The sequence below is a fragment of the Canis lupus genome, chromosome 8, assembly GCF_011100685.1.
Source record: "Canis lupus familiaris isolate Mischka breed German Shepherd chromosome 8, alternate assembly UU_Cfam_GSD_1.0, whole genome shotgun sequence".
Taxonomy (NCBI): domain Eukaryota; kingdom Metazoa; phylum Chordata; class Mammalia; order Carnivora; family Canidae; genus Canis; species Canis lupus.
In genome coordinates this window covers 54,971,253-54,987,181 of record NC_049229.1, presented here as the reverse complement: position 1 = coordinate 54,987,181, position 15,929 = coordinate 54,971,253, and positions in this window count along the sequence as shown.

Genomic DNA, 15,929 nt, shown 5'->3' with positions numbered 1-15,929 from the left:
TCATAAAAGAAAATATAGAAATTTCGGTAAATAAAAAAATATTTAATGGGATGCCTGAGTGGCTCAGTGGTTGAGCATCTGCCTTTCACTCAGGGAGTGATCCTGCAGTTCCTCCTTGCATGGAGCCTGCTTCTCCCTCTGCCTCTCTGTGTCTCTCATGAATAAATAAATAAAATATTTTTAAAAAGAATATTTAATAATAAGTTACTTTATAAAATAATAAAGAATATATAGATATTTATTAATATTACATATAACAAATGATTAATATAATTAATAATATAATAAAAGGTCACTTCATAAAATAATAATTTAAAAATTCACTTAATACAAGAACATATGCAAATGATAAGATGGTCAATAGTTTTCATCATGAGGGACTATGATGAGAATATTTAAATATTAAACCAATTAAGTCAAAATTATATCAAATCTATTCAACCATTAAGTTTCAAATACTTACCATACTAGGTGTTGGCAAGTATGTTCACCAACTATAATTCTGATATACCGTTTTTAGTAATGTAAAATAATACAACTAACTTTGAAAAAGAATTAGGCCCTTTTGGCATTGTGTTAAAGGATGCATAAATTTTTTAACATACAACCCAAATATTCATTGACAATTGAAGAACTAAGCACAATATGTAGTATATCCTTACAATGGAATACCACTCAGGAATACAAATGAATTATTTTACATACACAAGGGATGGATATCAGAAATTTGATGAAGAAAAGGAATGCAAAATTATATACTTCATAATTTTATTTTATATAAAACTTTAGTAAAGACAAAGTTCATCTGTAATTATGGAAAATGGTGTAGTGATCTGCACTAAGGAAGAGGTGACTACAAAGGGCATGGAGGAATTTGAGAAATTATGGGGAGGTTCTATGTCTTGATTATGGTTGTAGTTACAGGGGGACATGTTTCTATGCTGAGGGAAATAAGTTGATTGGAGAAGGACAATCATCATATGGTTTCACTCATACGTGGAATATAAGAAATAGTGAAAGGGATTATAAGGAAAAGGAGGGGAGCTGAGTGGAAAAAATCAGGGAGACAAACTATGAGAGACTCCTAACTCTGGGAAACAAACGAAGGGTTGCGGTAGAGGAGGGGGGCAGGGGATGGGGTAACTGGGTGATGAGCATTAAGGAGGGCACTTGATGGTATGAGCACTGGGTGTTATACTGTATGTTGGCAAATTGAATTTAAATTAAAAAATAATTAAAAAATTAATCAAACACTGTACTTAAAATAGATACAACTTATTTTATGCTAATACTTTATTAACAAGCAATCAGAAAGGTTAGATTTATGAAAAATAGCACTCTCAAACTACTGGCAGGAGTGTAAATTGATACTTGGGAAATATGTCATAGTATTTGCTCAGCCTAAACACATGCATACCCCATACCCTCATACTTCTATTTCTAGGTAGATCCTCAACAAAAATATTTATGTATGCTCATGTAAGGTCATTTATAAAAAGGCTGACAGCAGTAACATTTGAAAGTACTCAAATATCCATCAAGAGTAGAATGAATCATAAATTGTAGTGCATTCATTAAATCAAATCTATACAGTTTTCTAGGATTGCCATAACCAAGTACCATAGAGCAGATGGCTTAGACATCATAAATTAATTTTCACACATTATGGAGGAAGGAAGCCAAAGACTGAGATGCCAGCAGGGTTGATTTCTTCTGAGGTCTTTCTTCTTGGCCTGCCATGCTGTCTTCTCCCTGTGATTTTGCATGGTCTTTCCTATGTGGATGTCCTAATCTCTTAAAAAGGTACCAGGCACATTGGATGAGGACTCATCTTAATGACCTCATTTTACATTAATTATCTTTTCAATGATCCCATTTCCAAATAGGTCACACTCAGAAGTATTCAACCTATGAATGGGGGTGGGGTACAATTTAGCTCATAATAAGAATGTAGATTTTTTTGGGGGGGGTGGAGAATTTTTTAACCTACTACATAACATCCATTGTATGTAACAAATCAATCATTCTTCTAGGCATCTGGAATAGCCCTAGTTTTTACCTTCCTTGAGAGCATTAAGAACACAGACATTCAAATCATGACTAAAGGTGGTCACAAGGTACAAACTTGAGGCACCTGGGTGGCTCAGTCAGTTAAGCATTTGCCTTTGGCTCAAGTCATGATCCCAGGGTCCAGGGACCAAGCCCCATATCAGGATCCCTGCTCAGCAGAGAGCCTGCTTCTCTCTCTCCCTCCTGCTCATGCTCTCTCTTGCTATCTCTCTCATAAATAAATAAATAAATAAATAAATAAATAAATAAATAAATAAATAAACAAATAAATATATACACACTCTCACAAATAAATAAATAAACAAATATATATATATATATATATATATATATATATATATATATATACACACACACAAACTCACAAACTGCTGAGGAGCATGAGTGGCTCAGTTGGTTAAGTGTCAGACTCTTGATTTGGGTTCAGGTCATGTTCTCAAGGTCATGAGATCGAGCCTGCTTGAGATTCTCTTCTTCTCCCTCTGCCTCTCCTCCAGTGCCCCAGCTTGTGTGCACTCAATCTCTTAAAAAAAAAAAAAATTACAAACTTCTAATTATAAAAGAAATAAGTCCTGGGGATGTAATGTACAGTATGGTGACAGTACTGTATTATACATTTAAAAGTTGCTGAGATTAGTTCTTAAAATTTCTCATAACAAGAAAAAAAATTGTAACTATATGGGGTAGTAGATAAAAAATCATTTTCTTTGTTCTGTGGTTGAAAGGAGTGACAACAGTTTGATCTCAAGATTAGGATGCATAAAGAAAAGGTGTTACAGATGGCAAAGGTCATATTGTAATGGTGAAGGTGCATAAGGAAATTGAAGCACAAACAGGTGATACTATTTATTTAAGGGAACAGAACTAGTAAGCGGCAGAGCCAGACCTTAAACCCAAAAGTCTGGTTTTTAACCACCATACTAATGACACCTGCACACACCTAAAATCGCCAGAGATTGATTTGCCTTATGTAATTGTCTGCACTTGGATTTGATCAAGACTGTATTTCCCAAGGAATTCCTGTTTAACTTCAAGCTAACAGTTCTATCTGTGTTGATTACATTTGCAAAACGAGATAAGGCTGCTACCTCTTGTGGGGTATCCTGAGAACACAGTACCATTGCAATGTTTTCCAAGTGGCTGACTGTTATTTGACTGAACTCATCCTTTATTAAATATGACTTAAAGCAAGCCAGCATTTCATTGAGGTTTTGAGTTACTTTTTACTTTCACAAAGATTTTATCTTCCCAGTGTTGGTATATGGGAAAGGGATTTTACTGTAATGGTAGTTTATTGTTATATTTATTTAAATTTCAATTGAGTTTAAATGAGAGGAGATTTAAATCTTGCTCTAGGAAGTATAGTTGATAAGCAATACTACTTTTTATACTGAGGTCGGTATAATGGCATGGCTAACTCCTATGGTTTGGATAGAAACAAACCATGAAGTGTATCTATACAGAGGAATCTAATGTTTAAAGCAAAGGATCATTTTCTAAGAATTATTAGCTACTTAAATAAGCCCCACAGAGATTTATTTTGAACAACTCTGCCTCACCAAAATCAGAAACAGAAATAAATAAATAATCACTCTTATTCAAAGGAAATTCTAGACCAAACCACACACCCAGACAAATTTTTGGTAGTATGAGTAATATTGCAATGCACTGGGGTTGGGGGGATGATTTAAGTAGCTAATTTTTTTATCCACTTACTCTTTACATCTATCTTAACAATTTCAAATGTATGATAAGCAAATAGCTTCAAGATTTAGCTGTTACTTTAATTCAGTTTTAAGTATAATTGTTCCAATTTAATGCATAATTTTTGCAATTAGATTTTGAGTAGGGTTAATTTTTATTCTCTGCATCTTTTTATTGGTTTGTTTTGTCTAGACCTACCACACATCTTCTGCAATAAACATCTGAGTTTGATTTCTAATGCTGAGATGTTTACATCCTTTACAATGTCTTTGTAATTCATCCATCATAATAACATGAAGTTAAATTTACAGTCCCGGTGCTACTTCTGGTGACAATGTCACAAAAACAAAATTAACCTCAAGAAATCCATTGTTGGCAAAAGAGGTAAGACTGTTCCCTGTTCAGAAACTATTCTGATAAAATTTAATTGTCATAAAATCTTTTCTGCATTGATGTCATAGAAATGTCTTGTCTTAAAGCTATAGGAGTATCAGGAGTGACTGCCCAATATCTACTTTTCCAATAGTTTTTTTTTTTTTAAAGGGTAGATGAATTGGGCAGCCTGGGTAGCTCAGCGGATCGAGTCCCAAGTTGGGCTCCCTGCATGGAGCCTGCTTCTCTCTCTGCTTCTTTCTGTGTGCGTCTCTTATGAATAAATAAATAAAATCTTAAAAAAAATAAAGGGTAGATGAAGAACATGAAAGGGAGTTACACATAGCTGATTTAATATAAATCCTGAAGCTTTAAAGGCAATTTGAATTAGATATTGGCATTTTTTATTTAAAAACTCGTCAAGAACTTATGGTATTAATTTTTAGATTATTCATAACAAAAGATCTCCAATTATTTAGCAAATTTGAAGATGGTTTGAAGGCTTTGTCTTTAATCTGGTGATATTCCTGTAACTATCCTGCTTAGAAAAGTATAGCCTGTACTTGTCCACACTAAGATGGAATATTATCTGGAGAGAGAAGTGAAAAAGCCACCTGATGTGTTCATGTAAGAATAGGACTATCCCTCCTACTCCTGTGACCCTGTTTCAAAAAGATCAGTTATTGGAGCAGTTTCCAAAGACTAGCTTTTTTTCACTTGCCTATAAATCTCACAATTCTGTTTACAAAAGATATTCCATTATTTTAAATATCAATATTTGCATTTTAAGAGGAATGGTTATTGGTTTGGCAATGGGAGGGGGTGACAGCATGAAATGGATTGGAAAGCCTATAGGAGAAGGGATATAATATAGAGTAGAATGCTTCTGGGATGCTTGAACATGAAATACAATTTCTGGTTTCATAAGTTCCTCATTAAAAGAAAAACATAACAGCAAGAATGAAATAGACTGGATTGATTTTCTTCTATTTTTTTTTTGAAAATAGTGCTCACTCATAAAAGAAAGTTTTTTGAAATAAAATGAAGTTAAGAAACTCCATTCGAGCTAGTTTGCTATCTGATCAATTTAATCCACACACGGGCACTGGAAAGCATGGGTTGAGCAGAAAAACATGAGGTTACAAACTGCATGATATTTGGTAGAATTTGTAACTAGAACAAGGACAGATGTTGAAACAATGGTACAAGAGAACTTTAAAATTGTGTTCATGTCTAGCACATCACACAGATAGCAGGTGCATATTATTCTTGGTATTTGTGTATTGGTTTTCCATGAGAAACTTCCTGAAATTAAAAAAAAAAAAAGGAGGGGTAGGGGGACCATTTTGAGTTAGAACAATAAACTGTGCAGATGAGTAACTTGTTTATTGAAAGGCTTTAATTGGCATCTGGGTATTGTACACAGTTATCAACAAATAACATTCATCTTTCTCTATGTGAGACCTTATGCCAGATTTTGTGCGGGACTTAGAGACAAATGACATTTGGCCTCTCCTCTTGCTGAACCTGCACTCTGCTTTGGGCCATGAGTCATACTGAGATTCAAAAAAGAAGTACCATATCTCCTATGGGATATTAGAAAAAAGATTGATCGTGGTGACCTCAGCTAGTGAGGAAAGGCTTTGTGGAGGAAATCAGACTTGACCCAGATCATAAAAAAATGAGCAATAAATAATAATAATAACTCATAAGCTATATAATGTGTTATTGGTTTGAAAGCATTTTACTTAGGCATTACCTCATTTATCGCTCACAAGTGAAAGAACAGTGAGCAAGCAAATTTGTCAGGGCAGGATGCAGCTGCTGTTAGGAGAACAAGAGAGTGCCAACATTACAAGGAAATCTGGGTCTGAAATCCCAGAAGCTATAAGTTTGGACTGTGGGTTTTATGCTATTGAAATTTTTTAGTGCATTGTGTGTGTTTTCTGTGTGTGTGTGTGTGTGTGTGTGTGTGTGTGATTTGAAAATGGGGTTGAGTTTCTTTTCCCCCTTAGGTTAATTGAATTATTCCAGTTCTTTTTAAAGCCCAGGAAAATATAGAACATTGAGTGTATCCTTGCACAATTGCCTAATCTGGAAAGTTATCTAGGATTCTTCTCATAACTGGCAATTTCAAGCTGGAAGTAGCACTTCATCCATATGGTTTTTTTCAGTTATTACAAATTCTCCCACAAACAGGGGTCATTGTATGTATGAAGTATTTAGCTGGGGAAAATAAATGATCAAAAATCCTCTTGGGCTAATCAAGTATGTGCACAATAAAGAAATACACAGGTGACAAAAGGTCTAGGAGATTGAGGTAGTTCCATCAAATGAGAAAACCGCAGACTTAATTCGAATACTCTTCTTCAGAACTTATTTTATTCCAAAAATATATAGTGAAAAAGCTGCCAATGGAGTTAGGAAAGTCACTGAAAAATTAATGAAATGACCTCCACTTGGAATAAAATGAAAAAAAAATAAATGGCACCTATTAAGAGCCATAGATAATTACCCAAACTTTTCAAGACTTGACAAGTATATATGACCCATAATAGCAATGTCCAGTAATGTAAGGGAAAGAAAGCTTCTGTCTTCCAAGAGACACAATTAGTCCAGGCCTTTATAACTCTACAATTTTTTTTTTGCTATGGTTATCACTTTACATTGCATAGATGATAAATATTATTTGGGGTTTACATGATACAATACCTTTCAGAGTCTTAAGACATCAACCCTCATCTTTGACCATGTTGTAAATGCTAATTACATTTTCCAAATAATATCCATATGATGTCAATATAATTTATCATACATACATACATTTATGAAAGATTAAAATAGAAGAAACTTAGTTATAGGAAACTTTAGTTATGAAACTTAGTTATAGGAAACTTTAGTTATGAAAACCCATGGCAAAAAAAAAGTTGCTTTCATATAATTGAAACTTCTGGATGGGTTCCAAGTAAAATCAAGAAAAGGAGGTCAATCTTAAATAATCATACCCACACTTTTTATTGAAGAAAGGAGAATCAAAATTTATTACGTATGCATTGTGTTCCATGTTACAGAAAACAATTTTTGTAAGCACTTTCTAGAAACTTTATTTAGTAGTCTTCCCCCCCTTTTATTTGAAAACATACATTCATATCCCTATTGTAAAAATGGGAAATTTAAAATTCAAAGAGATTTGATGACTTACTCCAATTTATACATCCAATTAGTGATGCCAAATCAGTGTTCTTTTTGGACATCATGTTGCTTTCTTGTCCCTTTTTTATAGTCTTCCTTTGTCCTACTAATACCAGACATTTAGGGTCCTCATGCTGTTCCCATGATTCCCTATTTTTAAAAAATATCTGGATTAAAGTTCTGTTAGGCTTTATTTCAGTGAGTGGTAAACAGCTGCCAACTAATCATACGTGCCCTTATAGGAAAAAGGAGGTTTTAATAGTTGGCCCAATAGATACTAGAGAAATAGCTTTTAGTAGAACTTATGATTTTGGTAATATGCCTTCAAAGAGGTTATTCCAATTTGTGAAAAGGCATTGCTGATGACTCCTCAACATATATTGAAAAAGCAATTTCAATTATTGAAGAATATCAGTGTGATTTTGCCTACTACACATGACCATGAGACAGGAGGTTTCTTTTTTGGGGAAAAAATATGATGTTTTATGTAGTGTTTTATAATTTACCAAGTCTTTTCAAGACATTTTAAGATTTGTAACACAATAGTCAGGTAGGTGTTCTTAATTTTTCCTCATTTTTTAGAGAAAATAAGCAAACAAACAAACAAAATTCCGATGGTAAAGGAACGGGCCCAGGTGTGCAGGTGGTGAGCAATACAGCCAGATCTTATTACTCCATTTCTGGTTCTTTCTGACTAGGACACTTCTTAATGCTACTCATCTTTTCCCTACAACTAAAATTAAAAATGAAGAAAATACTGCCCTTGTTTCTTTTGCTTTTGCCTCTGAAACCATCAGCACATTCACGTTCTTTCATGGTTATAAGGATTTGTTCTGATTTAATTTCTACCTAAGATGGCAAAGAGATCATTGTAAAATGCATTCAAAATTATTACATCTGAACTATTGAATGAGCAATGTCAGGGGGATTGAGTCAAGGTTAAATAATTTAGCTTGGTGTATATGTAAAATTTCAGACTAAAAATCTTGGGAGATTCAGGAGTTAAATTTTAAACAAAACTATAACATCTTTTCCACATTTCATAAAAGCATTGTATACAAAGTAAACAAGGTCCCAGGGTCATTTTGCTATCTTTGATAATAGGATAAATAATTATTTATGATGTGGAATTTAGGATATTTTTAAAATCTTACTTTCTGTGCCCAGAACTTGGGTCAATGTTTTATTGTCAGTGACAGTATGCTTCATTTTTAGAGAGTATTACTAATAGATGTACATATCTTCATTTCTTATTTGAATGGCTAGAATGGAACCACTTGTTTTACAAGGTATAATGAGGCTATTTTGTGCATATGGAGCTATTATAGGCCAATGGCTTCTTTCTGTAGCTATTTTAACTCATTTTAATCACTGCCATGACTGCAGAGTCATTAAAGGCAGCTAACTGCACTGCCTATAGTAATGTTTCTCCAATTCAAAAGCAGGATGTATGGGTTTGATTTGTGAAAAAGTAAAGGTATCACAGATTGAAATGAAAAAAGATTAACTTCTGTATTATATAAAAGAAAAAGCTCACTGACTATGGGAAAGAAAATGAAATTAAGAAAAATGAAACCCAAAATATAGATTTGTTCTAGGATTGAGACTTTTCCACATTTTTTTTCCAAAGAAACTTTGTGAAGAAGGGATGCAAGATTCTTCCCTTTAGAAGAGTAATGTGTATTGAATGTTAAGTAAAGCAAATCACCATTGTCAGTCATATGTAGCTATAATTTATAGGAGATTCTTGGTTATTTTTAGGTTTAATTCATTCTATATAATAAATATATATATATATGTTTAAATTAAAAATTTAGACTTTTTTCCAAATATAAAAACAATGTATACTTATATTTAAGATTACAAAATAAATTAAATATAAGAAAAACAAAAAAATTCACTATCCCACTAATACATAACCATTTGAAACATTTAAGAATTTTATATATATATATATATATATATATATATTCAAGGATTATATGGTTTATGAAGACTACTATTACTTAACATTACATTGTTAAATGTTGTAATAGAACTTTTTCAAAGTTTGAACCTTTTTTCCTTTACTTTATCATAAATTAATCATTTTTAAAATTTACTTTATCTTATACTATTTTAAAAATAAAGTAATATGCAATCACTGTGAAAATCATTCAAATATAGCAGAAAATAACACATATATATTTTTATACCAGAAAGTAAAACTGTTAATAATATGTGTGTATGTGAGGTGGGATATTAAAATGTAAGTTTCATCTGAAGGGCCGAGATACGAGGCAACATTCCTCAGTGAAGTGAAGGATTGTGATGCTGGATTTGCAAAGGAGATGTTCAAAATCCAGTTATGTGTTTTTTAACCTTCACTAACATCAAAAGTAAATAAGGTGCAGAGGCTGAAGATTAGCATTATTAGATTGTTGAGATTACATATTGTAATGACATATAATCAACCTACAGTGTTACATTAGTTTCAGATGTACAACATATTGATTCAACAATTCCATACATTACTCAGTACTCAGGATGATAAATGTAGTCACCATCTGTCACCAAACAACATTATTACAATATTATTGACGGTATTCCCTATGCTGTACTTGTCATCTCCATTATTTATTTTATAACTGGAAGTTTGTACCTCTTAATCCCCTTTATCTCTTACACACATTTCCCAACCCACCTCCCCTCTGGCAACCACCAGTTTGTTCTCTGTATTACAGATCATTAGAGAGAGCTCTTGGTATGCTCTGAGTGCTGAGACAGCTCTTTTTCTTTCCTTTCCCTCTATTTTGACCTCAAGTCAAAGAGAGAAGTTTTTGAGAGTTCCCTTTGGAGATTTTTATGTGAATTTTCCCCCACGGTGTCTGACTTCTGTCTAGGAAATCTAATGTTGAAAAATAGGTGAGTTATATGCTGATGTTGAAACAAAGAGAAAGGTATTTGTCTCAGGCCTATGCTGCAAGCTTGTTAGGGCAAAGATTGTGTGAATGTGTATCTTAGACTAAGGGTTGTCAGACTTAGAAAACAAATTTATAGTGGCAAGTATAATTTGCATTTCAGATAAAGAATATTTATGTTTAATATGTCACATATGACATTTGGGACCTACTCATAAAAGTATTTATTGCTTTTCTGAAGTTCAAATTTAACAGATTATCCTGTATTTTCTATGTGAGTCCTACTTGGACAAAAGGAGAGTCATTTGTGAGAGGTGGTTCTAGAGCCTGTCCAAAAGGGCTCTGAGAGGGCTAAACAGATTTGATAGAATGACACTGAAAACATCGTTGAATGTCTATGGACTGACTGACCCATGGGTAAAATTTCCTGAGAACTGACCTCCCTTCCTTATCAAGCAAGCATCTATAAGGCCAGGGCTTACAATAATATGGAGAGAAATAATTGGTTCTCTGGAAAATCCATGGAGATGCTTAGAGCAAGGTAAACTTTAAATATCTGATACACCTGTCAAGATCAGAGAGCACCAAAATTGAACCTTCATGGGTCAGCCAGACAAATAAGAACCTTCCTCTCCTATAATCCAAGACTGAAGAATCAGAAACCACTATTAATAAGATAGGGCTAGGGCAGCCCTGGTGGCTTAGCAGTTTAGCACCACCTTCAGCCCCAGGCGTGATCCTGGAGACCCAGGATCGAGTCCCACATCAGGCTCCCTTCATGGAGCCTGCTTCTCCCTCTTCCTGTGTCTCTGTCTCTGTCTGTCTGTCTGTCTGTCTCTCTCTCTGTGTCTAATAAATAATAATAATAATAATAATAATAATAATAATAATAATAAATCTTAAAAAAAATAAGATAGGGCTAGAGGAGTAGAGATACTTAATGGAGGTGGAAGAAGAGAAGAGTCCTCTTTGAACCTACAGACTTCCAATTATACCGTGTCTGAGCTTAGGAGGATCATTATAACCTAAATCAAAGTTCATGTTTTCATAATTACAAAATTGATCATTAATTTTTTTAAAAAAACTTTTATTTATTTACTTAACAGAGAGAGACAAAGCAAAAGAGAGAGAGAGAGAGAGAGAACAAGTGGTGGAAAGGGAGAACCAGACTTCCGGCTGAGCAGGGAGCCCAACTTGGTGCTTGATCCCAGAACTCTGGGATCATGACCTGAGCTGAAGGCAGATGCTTAACTGACTCAGCTATCCTGGTGCCCCCAAAATTGGTCATTTTTAAAGGTTACTAAACCCATTTAAAGGTTACTAAACCCAAAGTCCTCTAAAATGACCTGAGAAATATTCACGTTTTATAAAGTATTGACAAGATTTTACAAACTGATATTACTTCAAAATGGAAAATTAGAAAATAATAAATAAGAAAGCAAAAAGGAAAGTTATATGCCCATCTGTATTTTTACTCATGGGGCAGAGGAAAAAAAATCTCACTCCAAGTAGATTTAAGGATCATGAGAGAAAAAAATATGATGGGTCTATGATTAAATCTCTTGAAATATGTTTGTTCAACAAGATAGCTCATACAGACAAATGACAGACAATATACTAATATCTATCACCTTATCTTTTTCCTCTCTCTGTTTATCCCTTCATCCCTATGCCTTCTCCTTCTCCCAGTAGGGCAGAAATGCACACAAGAATAAAACAAAGCATCACAGTAAATATTGACTGATGTATAAGTTTAGCTTCAAATCCCTATTGTTACAAAATCCATTTTAATATGTATGCATGACTAGTAGATGAATTTTCTCTAAGTTGGTAGGTATGTCTAATATAATCAGGATTCCTGAGTTTTTCCAAAAAAAATTGATTTTCTAATGTATGCCATATACTGTGATTTACATTAGACCAATGGCTATTTGTATGTGTACAGCAGGATTCTTCTAAGCCATATACAAAAGGTCAGTACTTTATTCTAACTATAAGGAAAAATGTAGTATGTCATTTTTTTCAACAAACTGATGAGAAAATAGAGCACAAAAGAGAGATCGTACTGTTTTTTCACATTTTTAGACAGTTTCATTTTCAACTCAACTTATATATAAGTTAAAGAAAAAATATACATAGTAGTTCTCAAAGCCGCAAAAGCCATTTTGTAGAGATGCATAAATGAAGATGTTCATTTTACTAATGATAGATTAATCTACTGAATTTCCAGGGAAACCAAAGGTTCTTTTTTTCAAGTAGATAAACTAAGATGGGTTGATTGTGAGTCACAATTATTTATTTTTCAAATACTTCTTCAGATAAAATTCCTTAGATATAACTGCTAAAAACAATGCTCCCTCTCAGAGGGTCCATACCTACCTAACAATATTGTCTATACTGCTAGAATGACACTCATCATAATGGGATACCATTAACTGTGCACAGTTTTTTTTTTTTAATATGAGTTGAAAATAGTTATAAAGTTCAGGTGATGCGTGATTTGCATTTTAAAGGTTGAACAGGCATCATCCAGGTGGGGATAAAGGAAGTGTATTTTAGGTAGAGGGAACAGAAACTGGAGAGACAAAATTCAAGATGCTTATTGTGGTTGGATGACAGGCTGTCTTGCTGAGTGGGTAGGAGGTATGAAATAATTCAAGATCACACTGGGAGGGACTTTTGTGAAGGGAAACTGCCTACATAGTTAATTTCAAACATGGTGCAAAGCCCAGTGAGGGTTTCAGAAGAAATAAATGGCTAAATTTGATTACCTAGAGAAATTGCCAGGAATTGATAAGTAGTGGCCTTTATCCCTGAGGGTAGTGTTTGGTCAATGCTAGATTATTACCTAGAGAAAATGCCAGAAAATGATAAGTAGTGGCCTTTATCCCTGAGGGTATTGTTTGGTCAAGGCTATATTTTAAAAGATAATATAACTAGGCAGTAAATATAGAGAAGTATAACACAGACATCTTTGAGCTGCTTTTATCAGGCACTTCTGTTTCTTGCTGGCCCCTACCTACTTCTGAGTTGTGACTCTTAACAGAAAGTGAACTAGAGCGGGTGGAGATTAGTATCTATCTCAGCTTCTCTACTTGACTGGCTGTGAGACCTTCAGTTTTCCTATTTCTAGATGGGGATAAAAATATTACCTACTTCATGGGGTTGCTCTCAGAATTAAATGGCATAGTGCATGTAAATGACTTAGCCTGGAGGCTGGCAAGTAATAAATACTGAATAAATGCTATTATTATTAATATGAATAGATCAGTTAGGAAATTTGTGACAACAATCCATTCCAGAGATGCTGAGTGCTTAGAGAATGGGGCCAGATTAATTATAGAGGTATTTATAAAATTACAATGGATAGAATTCTGTTTAGATATAAAACTAAGCACAAAAATACATTGAATTTTAGATTGGTTTTATGCTCCAAACACTGTAATGATGGATTGGTAATCAGTCAAGTTGGGTATCTTCTAGAAGAGGATCTTCCTGTGCTCTGCCAAATCATAGAATATAAGTAGCTGTTTCTCTCTGTTAATACTTGAGGCTCTCTGTGTCTGTCTCTGTGATATAATGATCTTATCTCTGCTTCTGAGAACCATGGATGTATTTGGGCTGAAATCTTATAGTAGAACCTCATACTGTAGTTTAGAACCATGGCTTTTTTTTTTTTTCTTTTTACTTTCATGACATGCCATTGTGACCAGAAGAAGAGGACATGAAGTCCCAAGGTGTAGGTGTCAGATTAAGTATTTCCTGCTACTAGGCTCTCTGTTAAATTTGTTGTTCTTGGTCAAAACTATCATGGGTAAAAGGAAAATCCCTCACTGAAATCCTAGACTCAGTCTCCCCAGTGCTATTCTGATGCTAATGATGCTGGGCAGGGCAGGCTAAGAGGTGGTTGTTTCCTAGCCCCATGTAGACTATCAACCGCCTACAGGTTTTATCAACTGCCTTTTGTGAAAGTAGCATAATTAACTTCCATTTTTTTTTTAATTTTCTTCAGGAAACATGAGGATATTAGAAGAATTTCACAGCCCAGATACCTATTAAATTAACACCAAACTCCCACTCCCATTCTATGAATAGAAGAAAAGTAAATAGCTTTGAAATTAGTCTTATCCTGTAATGTAGAAAAGTAAAGTAAATGCTGTCATTTAGAAGTTTCTATACAATTTCTAACCACACAGAGAAGTGAAGAGCTGCACATGATGATGGAAAACAATTATGTTTTGATTCCCTAGACACCAATCTTCAGAGGTAGACTCCCAGACATTGTCATATAAATAAAGTATTTAAAGATAAATGAACAGTTTATACAGTATCTGACTAAGACATTACAAGGTACAAAGGGTTACCAAATTGGGAAAAATAAAATATCAATTTTAAGGTGGGAAGCTATTTTAGAATTTATAATTTTCTCAAATGTCTGAATAAATCTTAGGATGACATATAATGAGGAAACTGCATGGCTGTTTATACTTGCCTAAGGAAGAATAAGTATCCAATGACTCAGATATATTTAGATAATAAAGAACATAAACTTGAAGCATGAGAATTTTTCCCTCAATTACATGTTTTGCCTCTTAAAATCTTTAATATGATTCATATTTTCAATTAATTTTATGGATGAATAGTTATTTCAGGGTTATTATGTGTGTAATTCATGTGGGTGAGAACATTTTTCTATGTCATAACTATTGCAGACATTATTAGTCAATCACTGCATTCATTCACACAGAAGCAGATTTTAGCCTCAGAATTCTTCCCATCAGACAGCAATTAGCTACCATTACCACTTAAGTAAAGTTGGCTCCGTTGGTGAAACCAAACTACCAATCCATTCTATAATTTATCAAGTCTAGGAGAAGATAGCAGAAGCTAGAATTCTTCTATATGAATAAAATCTCTACAAAAGCCTTGCAGTGCTCCTGTGTTCCAATGCTCTGAGGCTCAGGATGTTTCCCATGAGTTCAACATCCTGAATAACCTCAGTATTGAAATTCACAACATGACTTTGAGAAATTGTTGATCCTGTGATTCTTGTTCTCAGAGGTGCTGCACGCTGATACCATTTATGTTTCCATTTGTTTGCACATTATGAAATTCTGAATGATTACTACACATAACAAGAAAACCAAAGTAATGTGTATGCCAGAAGGAGGAGGGGATCATTCAACCTAATATAGAAGGTAAAGCTGTCCAATTATCATTAAGAGAGAAGCATGACAGGAATACATAGAGACAAAAAAATTAAGAGGAAGGAAATACTTTAGGGAATTTGTAACAGTAAGTGTAGGTGATGCTCTATATCAATGTTGAAGTCATTGTTAGACTAAGCTACTTTAGAAATATTTGTTTAGTTTCAGGAAATTTGTCCTCAAAAAAGTGGCCCCTTTGGCAGTAAAACTGAAAAAAAGAATAAATTCAATCTCTGTTCAGTTTAATATTTTCTTGATTCTGACTTTTTAGCTCTCTATTGAACCTTGTAGTCACGTGGAAACAAGACCACTCTTGATGTGCATACAGATGTCATCAAGAAAGATGACTGTATTAGTTTTCTATAGCTGCCTAATAAATTGCCACAGATTGAGAAACTTAAATCAACACAAATTAATTCATTTTTTTCCGCATCAGGAGTCTGGGTATGGGTTAGCTGGTGGAATTCATCGCCTGGCCCCTGTA